This window comes from Pararge aegeria, chromosome 11 (genome assembly GCF_905163445.1).
Source record: "Pararge aegeria chromosome 11, ilParAegt1.1, whole genome shotgun sequence".
Classification (NCBI taxonomy): domain Eukaryota; kingdom Metazoa; phylum Arthropoda; class Insecta; order Lepidoptera; family Nymphalidae; genus Pararge; species Pararge aegeria.
In genome coordinates this window covers 10,441,534-10,451,489 of record NC_053190.1, presented here as the reverse complement: position 1 = coordinate 10,451,489, position 9,956 = coordinate 10,441,534, and the positions used below count along the sequence as shown (strand labels likewise).

The following is a 9,956-nucleotide window of genomic DNA, read 5'->3' as shown; positions in this document are numbered from 1 at the left end:
TATAATGATATTCATCTGTAATCTTAGTACCCATATCTAGATGGCAATCTGTGTTTTGTCATAGTATATTTATTTATTTTATTTATTTCAAATTCATACCAACACAGGATTGAACTTTTTGAATGTTAAAATAAAATTATTCAATACAAAAAAAAATCGCTTGTAATTGTGGTCCAGAAGTTCTCCCAGTACTTCACCATACCTAAGCTTTTTATAATGACGAGTATAATTGCTAAGCAGCCATTAGTGGCGTGCATAGACGGTATGCACAGGGTATGCAGATGATACAAAATGAAGAAAACCTTCCGTATAACCTATAAAAAAACTTAAGGATAGGCATTGTAAGAGTTTATTTATTTATTTATTTATAAAGTAGATACATTAAAACATGCTTTTTTTTTTTTTGGAATGAGTCACATAGTAAATGTTCAACTATTTACAGGTTATCACAGCATGCATTAAAATGTAAAAAAGTCATTCTTATAAATTATTTACAATTAATTATTAGTCAGTTAATATAAACCTTTAAAAGTATAAAAGTATAAATATTTAAAGCTAAATTACAATAAAAAAATTAACTTAATCAATTATTAGGAGACAAAACAAAACAAAAATGAATTAAATCGGATTAAAATAATTAATATTGATGTCTTAAAAGTAATAAATAAAATTAAACTTAAACTTAATAAACTTAGAAGTTAAAGTAGCTTTTATAAGTTGAAAACTTATAAAAGAGTTATAAAAATCCTACCCTCAAGTATTCTTAACTTATACTGGAGATTTTATTTAATTTTATATTATTTGCATACCCTGTGCATACCCTCTATGCACGCCACTGGCAGCCATATACCATAAAGGTATTAGGCTGCTAAGCAATTTATGTAATACAATTATCGTATTGTTCCACTGGCCATTCCTGGTCTTCACCATCAATTCCACTTGACTACATGGTGCTTTTCTAAGGAGATGCACGAGTTCCTTTAAAAAATCTCAAATTACCTATTTGTAATTCCATTTAAGTAAGAGTTATAAAAATAAAATTCCATTTAGTAATTTAATGTATGTTTATATATATAAAAATAATATAAAATATATTTATATATAATATAAAATATATAAAATAATATATATATATATATATTATTTTAAATCTTATTGATTGCACCACCTACCTCTTTTCTATGTTTTTTTCCTTTTACGCCTTTGGTTGCGTGGAAGAAATCGCTATGTGGCGATAAGGCCACAAAATTGTACTCTCTTGCTCTGTATTTATATCTCTGTAACTACTTTTTTTCTTTGGTGTACTTTAAGAGTGTATTCATTCATTAATTCCCTCCCTCGATTATAAATTTTCACCACATTAAAATGGAACCACCTTTAGAGTATAACGCACCAAAAAATAAAAACAAACATACAAACTCTTCTCTTCTCTTCTCCTTTTTTAAGTCGGTTGAAAATACACATACACTAGATTTCCCTTGTCGCGATAATCTGGAATTCTATTATTATTTTATTAACCTTTCAGTTCCTTAACGAGCCTTTAAAAGGATTCCTCAAACAAGTTTTAATTAACCCTTTAAAAGCGTCTAAGTGGAGCATCGCTTCCGCTCTACGATCCCGGTTTCATTTACGTTTAATAACAGTAGTATAGACGCGTCCCTTTTTACTTCAGAATAACTTTTTAGGTCTGTATCAAATGAATACTGGTATGTGAAAATCACTAGAATGTGTGATAGCCTAGTGGGTAAGGCGTCGTCTTTCCTTTCGAGTTCTATCCCCGGCACGCACCTAAGTTATGTCCGTTTTTCATTTAAGCAACTAAATATCACAATGACAGTCCTGAACCATTTTCATTAAAAGAACAGACCCGTGATCTTTAGTTGACCAGTCATGAGTTGACGATGATAATAAAGATGAAAATCATTTAGCAAAATTACTATAATTATGATTACGATATGTCCATATCGGTAAGAAGATAATGTAGCCCCCACAAGACGGACGGAACGGAACACCAACAACCAACGAAGCAGTAGAAAATCTTAGGTGGAAATTACTAAATTAACAGTATACATATTACAATTACAGTATGCAGCGGATTCATCAATGTCCTTACCAAAGCTCTGAGCTTGACTAGATGAAATGAAGAAATAAACGTAAGTATCGAGCGTGAAGCTAACTCCGAAAATCTATCGAAGGAGACATAAAAACTGAAAATATCTGGTTGAGGAACTGCATTTATAGCAATGTCTTGAACGAAAAACATCAATAAGCTTTCTTGCAAATGATCTCCTATAGGTTTTGTTATCTTAAAGGGTGGACTTCTTATGGTGTTTGTTTTTATTAATGAGCCTGCAAACACTATACATTGGTATAGTTAGCATCCAATAAGAAATTATTTCAACGAATACGTTTCGCAGTCTTTATTTTTTTTTATCTTCGCAATATTGTCTCTTTAAAATATAGGTCACATTTTATAATGTAGGTATATTTTAAAAAAAGCTCTCCAGTTCCTTTTTCTTGAGAATAACTTTTGAGAAGCGAAAATTGTCAGACTCTTTTAGTTCTGGCTACTGGCCAACAATTAAGCAGAAAAAGGACATGATTTTTCCGTGTAGGCAAATGTGGATTCGACATTGATTATAATATTGTTGGAAATAAATTAAATCATCTATTCTAAAAAGTATAGGGTGGTATGAGAGTATCTACCAGTAAAAAATGCAATTTGGAATTATTATCAATAAAACCACTGACGTTATCCTTACTAATATTATAAATGTGAATGTAAGTTTGTTTGTTTGTTGTTGTTTGAAACTCTTTATACATATTCTTGGAGGTATTAGAAATAATATAGTATACTTTTCATTGAAAAAAATAAATTACGTAAGATAATTTTTTTTTTGTGAAAAATCTAAAACTCTCATATATGACTATACGACTATATGACTATAAGACTATATACTATGTAGCAGTACCCTGCCTCCCACAATTACGCGGGCGAAGCCGCAGGGCACATCTAGTAAGAAATAAAACCAATTAATAAGTTTTGCCAATTACTTAAGTTGTTGTCTCACTATACCCTTACAAAAAAGGAATTCATTGCATGCACTGCATTGAATCACTCCCAATTTTCGTCAAAATTTAGACTAATTCAATGCATTTGATGGCCAACTGGCGCAGTAGTCCTGCTGTCTAAGTCTAAGGCCGTGGGTTTGCTTCCCACAACTGGAAAATGTTTGTGTGATGAACATCAATGTTTTTCAGTGTCTTTGTGTTCATCAGTATATTATAAGTATTTATAGAAGTATTCATCATTAGTCTTATGTGTTATGGGTACAACACAAACTCCTCTTACTTTGGGGCTAGATGCCGTTTAAAAATTAGATAAATATACTTTTAAGTATTTCACTTCATGACTGCAACCTCAGCTGATTGTAAATGACGATGCAATCTTAGAGAACCTTGACTGCAATCTCAGCTGATTGTACACTGAGAGCACAGTGTTTACCACTGCGCCATATGCCCGCTATTTAACTTATCATGTGGTAGCTGTTCCCTGCGGTTTGATCCACGTTGGCAATATGCATAGCATAATATTATGAGCAACGCCGGTACATTACTCAAAGACGTAAACTCCCCTCTCCTACCAACGAAATCCTCAGTAACGCGCAGTACGGAACAAGCTGCAGATTAAATTTGTTACTAGCTGTGTTGTTAATAACAGGGCACAGCGTATTACGTACGTAATACACTAATATGTCGGATACCTAAGGTAAATATTATTTTTCACTCGTACTGGCAATACCCAATATACAAAACAAAGTAGCTGCAGATATAAGTGATAACAATGCAACTTTTGTCAATATATTTAAACAAACGACTGAGGCGTGGGCTATTAATATGTCTGTTCTTGTTCTTAGAGCTTTAATAATCCACTACTTGAAGCCTTCAATTACGTTAATTTATAAATATTAGCGTAATTGAAGGCTTCTGGAAGGAAGGGAACCACTCCCCTCTCGCCTTACTTAAAAATATTTCGATTCCCTATAACAAATGATTGCAAATAATGTGTGGTTGAATAGCAGTACCACATATTACCCGTTATAACAACATTGAATGAGCATGCATTTTAAAGTTTTCGTCATCTTATATATATCCAAAAAATATTTTCTTAAAATTTAACTACGTTCAGCCGTCCGAGCCTGTCGGTTTCCTGTCAATCAGTAGAAATCATTTTACAGTTATTAATTAATAATGTACGTGTACAGTAGGTACAGTTGAAATAACTAAAAATAATCTTTTAAGTTAAAATTTGTATTTTCTTCATCCCAACGTAGTAGTGATTAAAAAATATCGTTTTATTTTATTCAGCTCTATTTCACAGTGTATTTCCTTCGGGAGTATAATAGCATGTCGAAGTATCGATATGCTTTTCTTTTTCAATATCAACGGTTTTGATATTCAATACCAGACTTAAAACAAGATAAAATGGAACCACTCTCATGTAATAACTCTATATTGAAAATAAAATGATAATATAGAAACCGTGCACTCCAGTCCCTGAGATTTTTAATGAAAATGCTAATAACAAAAGGTTTCCTTTCACTTCCATAGCTATGTAATAAGTTTATTTTTACCGGTTTGCTATATTAAAATGTACTCCTTGTGCCATTGTCTGATTCCATGACGGGGTTCTGATTGTGTGAAAACAATTAATCACATGCATTGGGTTCGATTCCCACAACTGGAAAATGTTTGTGTGATGAGCATGAATGTTTTTCAGTGTCTGGCCGTTTATATGTATATTCTAAGTATTTATGTATATTATATATAAAAATATTCATCAGTCATCTTAGTACCCATAACACAAGTTACGCTTAAATTGGGGCTAGATGGCGATGTGTGTATTGTCGTAGTATATTTATTTATTATTTTATTTATTGCTGTAAATCGGACAACAATATTATCCATACTAAAAGGCGAAAGTTTGTCTGTGGCGAAATTTTATTTGTACTTTTGACAATGGAAACGCAAACGAAGTGGCGGGCATTAGCTCATTTTTAGCATGTTAAAATGAATATATTTTTCTATTCAAATAAGTACCAATGGGCCATAGGGCAAGCTGTAGCACCAGAACCACGGATGATTGCAAGCTTGTTTAAGTGAAGGGCATCGAGAATTAAATTCTAGTTCGAGGGAACACGGGTGATTATTTCACAATTTGCAAGTGCAAGGTTATAAATGATCAGGCTCTTGTAAGACTAGGGTGAATTTGGAATCCTCCTATTAGCTTTAGCTTTAAGTTAACGAATATAATGATTACCTCACAATAATAGAAACGTACAGTTTATTATTATGTATGAACGATTAATTTGTATCTGAAGTAGACCCTAATAAAGAATTTATGAATTTGAATTTGGAATTTGAATACCAGGCAAAACTTAGAGTATATTACGTATGAACGCTTCATATGTGCCCGTGATAAACCCGAATAAAGAATTTATGAATTTGAATTAAGAATTTAAATACCATTTAGGTGGTGGAGTTAAATTTGTATCATCAAAATATTGTTAAAATATAGTGTGGTGCACGTTTTCTTTTACAGTTTTAAATTACGAGATCCTTCAGTTTACGATATACGCCAACGCCCTAACGATGTACTCTAATTCAATATAAAAGCACTTTGTACACGTTGGTGGTCATGTACTCCATATAACTAATCAAGGTTATAGTTATAGCTACTCAAATATAACGAGCCCTTGCAGACATCCCCTTAATCCAATTTGCGAGCCATTATGAAAATGAAAAACGGCCAGGTATGTGGGATATGTAATCCATCAGAATAGTTAATTTGGTTCGGGCAACTTGCTAACGCGATGACAACGTATTTATAGCCTGAGTAGTTTATTATCCGCACCTTCACTTGTATGCAGTTTTAATTAAAAAGGTTAACGCTCATATAATTTCTGATATATTATGCCACAAGTCCCGAGGCGGGCGGAAACGCATCGCATCGCATCGTAGGCACCTATAGTCCAAGACCGTTAGTTTGTGTGGGTATAGTAAATTAATTAATTTAGTAATGTTTATTATCAAGCATTAGTTGTACTACACATTTGTTGGTTTGTTTTTATACCATACTAGCTTTTACACGCAACTTCGTCTGCGTTTATTTAGATTTTTAAAGAATCGCGAAAAGTTCAGTACAGTATTTAAAACAGGGTTTTAAATAATGCAATCTATATATATGAAAAATTTTCAAAAGATCGGTTTTTCATTTTGCAAGAGGTACAGCCCCTGTGCATTTTCAGGATACCTTATCCTAATTTGTACCAAATTCTATCAAACTCGTCAAAGGTTAAGCTAAACATTATTTAACATAAATATTAACCATAGTTTCATCTCACCTGTTGTGTTTCATTCCCTGTCTCAATCGTGAGCTGTGTTCATTTATTCTTTAATAACTTTAGTGCGTTTTATAACATGTGTATCTACACTAATTATATATAATAGGCCCAGTAGCCAAAGGCTCCAACAAAGTCAGCGGAAAGGCAAACAAACATGGGGTCTATGGGACGTCACTGGGGGACAACATTAGTTATCTCATTTTCATTCAATTCAATCAAGTTGGTCAACTTTAAATATGGCTTTTCTTAAATAAGAAATTAAAATGTTTTAAAGTATTGTTAGTGAATTTACAAAAGGGAAAAGCTAAATAAAATCAAACCCAAAAACATGGCAAGTTTTTGGGTTTGATTTTATTTAGTTTTTGCTATACACTCATATCTTTAAGTCCTGGTTATAAACTTTAAACATTAATGAACTTGATTTTACTTTTACTTAAATTTAACGGTGTAACGGCCGCGGTTGCGGGGAGCAGAGAGTTGCTGCAGCAAATGAGACGCCGTAGTCGGAGAGTAACGTCCGTATATAAACAATAACAACAATAGTTGTAAGAGAAAACCGATATCAAGGCACCAAGGGGCAGGGCCCGATAGTCGGCCGCAAACACCTGGAAGTGCTTTGATGCTCGGTGAAGTAAGTCTCAGGAATGCCGGAGGAGTTGGCTGCAACAGTTACTTTGACCTAAGATCCGGGCGGAGTATTGTCCGCCCGGTACTTATACTTATACTTGACGAGGGACAAACGATAGCGCGAGGTAGAGGACTAGTGGTGCCATCTGGTGCCATCTACATTAATCCGTTGCACTTAGTCTTATACGGAGTGTATATCGAGTTATTCCCTCGTTACAACTATATAATTTAATTTTAAAAATTTTGTCACATAATTAATTGGCACATAATTAAGTATCTTTAAAGACTCCGCGTATAGAAAGTTTATTTACTTTTTGATATCGAAAGAGAGATATGTTTCGAAGTTTTTCCCTAGTGCTACGGAGTCGAAAAGGAGGAAAAAAATTTGCGCTATTAAATGATACTGAATATCGCAGAGACATCGCAAAGTATTATCAAATGTTCAGTGAACCGTGCAGTACTACGTTGAAACCATTTTACTCATTTAGCTAAAAGCAAGCGACGTCATAAAGTAGAGCTAACTCGATGAGTACGTTCACATTTGTCCGCTTAATTTGCTGCTAACTAGATTTGGGCTTCTTTATTAACGGAACCCCTATGTTTCTTTATTTAAGTTGCCAAAGGACGGGTACGTTATCGAATTTATTTCATTTGGTCCATGTGTTTTTCAAAGTTTTAAAGGTTTATATTTACTTTGTTTCAAATTCCACATCAATATAACTTTCATGTATTGTATATTTATGGAAATCAGTAGATTATTTTTAATTGAACACAGGATATTATGCTGATTTTTTTTAAAACAAGACGTAGAATCACGAAAATCAGACTGCATAATTTCAAAATATAAGCTTCCCTAATAAAAGCCTACTTAAAATAAAAAAGCAACCTACTATTATACAGACAAAAATAAAAAATCGCCAGTTTTTCTATCCGTACTCAGCCGTGCGTGCCAGTGGATAAATGCGTTTACGTGTAAGCTTGTGACTCTATTAGAATGTTTGCTAACTTTGCATGATTAAACCGTTGAACTAATCTTCTTCCAAATTACTTTATACCGCTTGAAAGTTAAGAAATGCAGGAAAAAGTAAATAACAGTATTTTTTTGCAAATTTCTACTTAAAACTTTTATAATGATTTGCATCAGCCTTATATATTTACAGTGGCGTGCACTTGGTTTCTTACATACCCTGTATGCATACAGCAGGAAAATTTCATAAAACGTCAAAAATCCGTGTCTTATACCGGTTATATATACATTTTTGGGTAGGCAGTGCTTATGTGCATGTATGAAGTGCACGCCACTGTATATTTAGTATATAGTACCAGTTCAAATAATTTAATTACCTGCAGTCTACGCAAAATACTACTTCGTAACTACAGGTAATTAATATAAGTTATGTATTATTAAAATAATCAATGTAATTGTTTTCAATATTTCTTTCGTAAAAAAGATTTTTCCATACACCTTGTAAACCCAATGTAATGTAATGTAAAACACAGCTAATATTGAATGATTTACAGCCTAGTGTTGGCGACGGTATATTTAATGACATAGTAAAATGGGACTACGAGTGTAAAATGTCGACAAAGTATCTGCTTTTTACGAACAAAGTGCTGCAATGTATGCTTTGTGTTTACCCTGTTGGATCGTTTAATTTGCTGCTTAAATATCATTATTGGATGTTAAAGGGCAGGTAGCAGGTTCTATTTTTGTTTTTTATAGCACCTGTTCTTGATACTAACGACCAAATTCCAATGTGAAGATTTTGCTATAGTTACTAATATTACTGTACTTCTATAAGTACCAACGTGTTAATAACCAAGATAATAAAGCTTTTAGATGGAGTTATTATTTTGGCTTATTACTATTTTTTCCACTCCAAATTTAGTTTATAAGTAGCATAGATATAGATTATAGATAGCACTTTATATCTATAATCGGCCAAATCCGGCCTTTGGCGTTCCCCATCGCATTAAAAAACACAACAAAACCTAGTTGCCAAACATTATCAAACATTATAATATAATCGTTATAAAGAAACATCCAGGATTAGCTTACTATAGAAATGATCCTATGAAGTAAGGTATTGTGCAGTGTGGTGACGGTAGATCAGAATATAATGGAGAGCGGACAGCAGCGTCCTCTGTACTACTACTACCATTTTCTGCGATCACCAACCCGCCTGCCCGTGGTGATTATGGGAAAAACCTCCAGTTTGGAGAGGATTTAAGTCCAGCAGTAGACTGTAATAGACTGTTGATGTTAATGTAGTAGGTACCTAGTAAGTGTATTTTAATAAGTAAGTTTGACGGCCGAGTGGCGCAGTAGGCAGCGACTGAACATGAATGTTTTTCAGTGTCTGGGTGTTTATCTGTATATTATAAGTATTTATGTGTAAATAAAAAAAAAATCATCAGCTATCTTAGTACCCATAACACAAGCTACGCTTACTTTGGGGCTAGATGGCGATGTGTGTATTGTCGTAGTATATTTATTTAAAAAAAAAATAATAATAATTGACTGGACTGCTGGTGTAACGGTGAGTGGCTTTTAGATGGAGTTAGATCCTCGGAGCAATGTAATTTCTGATTTTTTTCTGGTCTGGTCTGGCGGAGGAAACCGGTTAGGTTAGCAGGTTAGCCTGTTAGCCTCATTACACTGCATCATCACTTACAATCAAGGGATAACTTGTCGTGGAATTAAAAAAAATGGCTTCTTGTGACTTGTCCAGAAGTAAATCAAAACAGTCATCAATGTTTTGATTTACTTCTGGATACACGCGTGAATAAAAAAGAAAATTGTTGGCATAATATTTTCAATTAACTCTTCAGTAGGTACTCCTCTACGAAAACAGGTAAACAAGGCTAAGGAAATTTCACCCACCGTAGCCATTACGCACATTTTGAATGGCCAAGGCTCTTTCG

General features: G+C 33.4%; 1 pseudogene; it reads right to left on the bottom strand.

Annotated features, from left to right (window-relative positions):
* Nucleotides 1–9,045: 9,045 nt before the first annotated feature.
* LOC120627776 lies at nucleotides 9,046–9,120 on the bottom strand (annotated as a pseudogene).
* Between the last annotated feature and the right edge of the window lie 836 nt (nucleotides 9,121–9,956).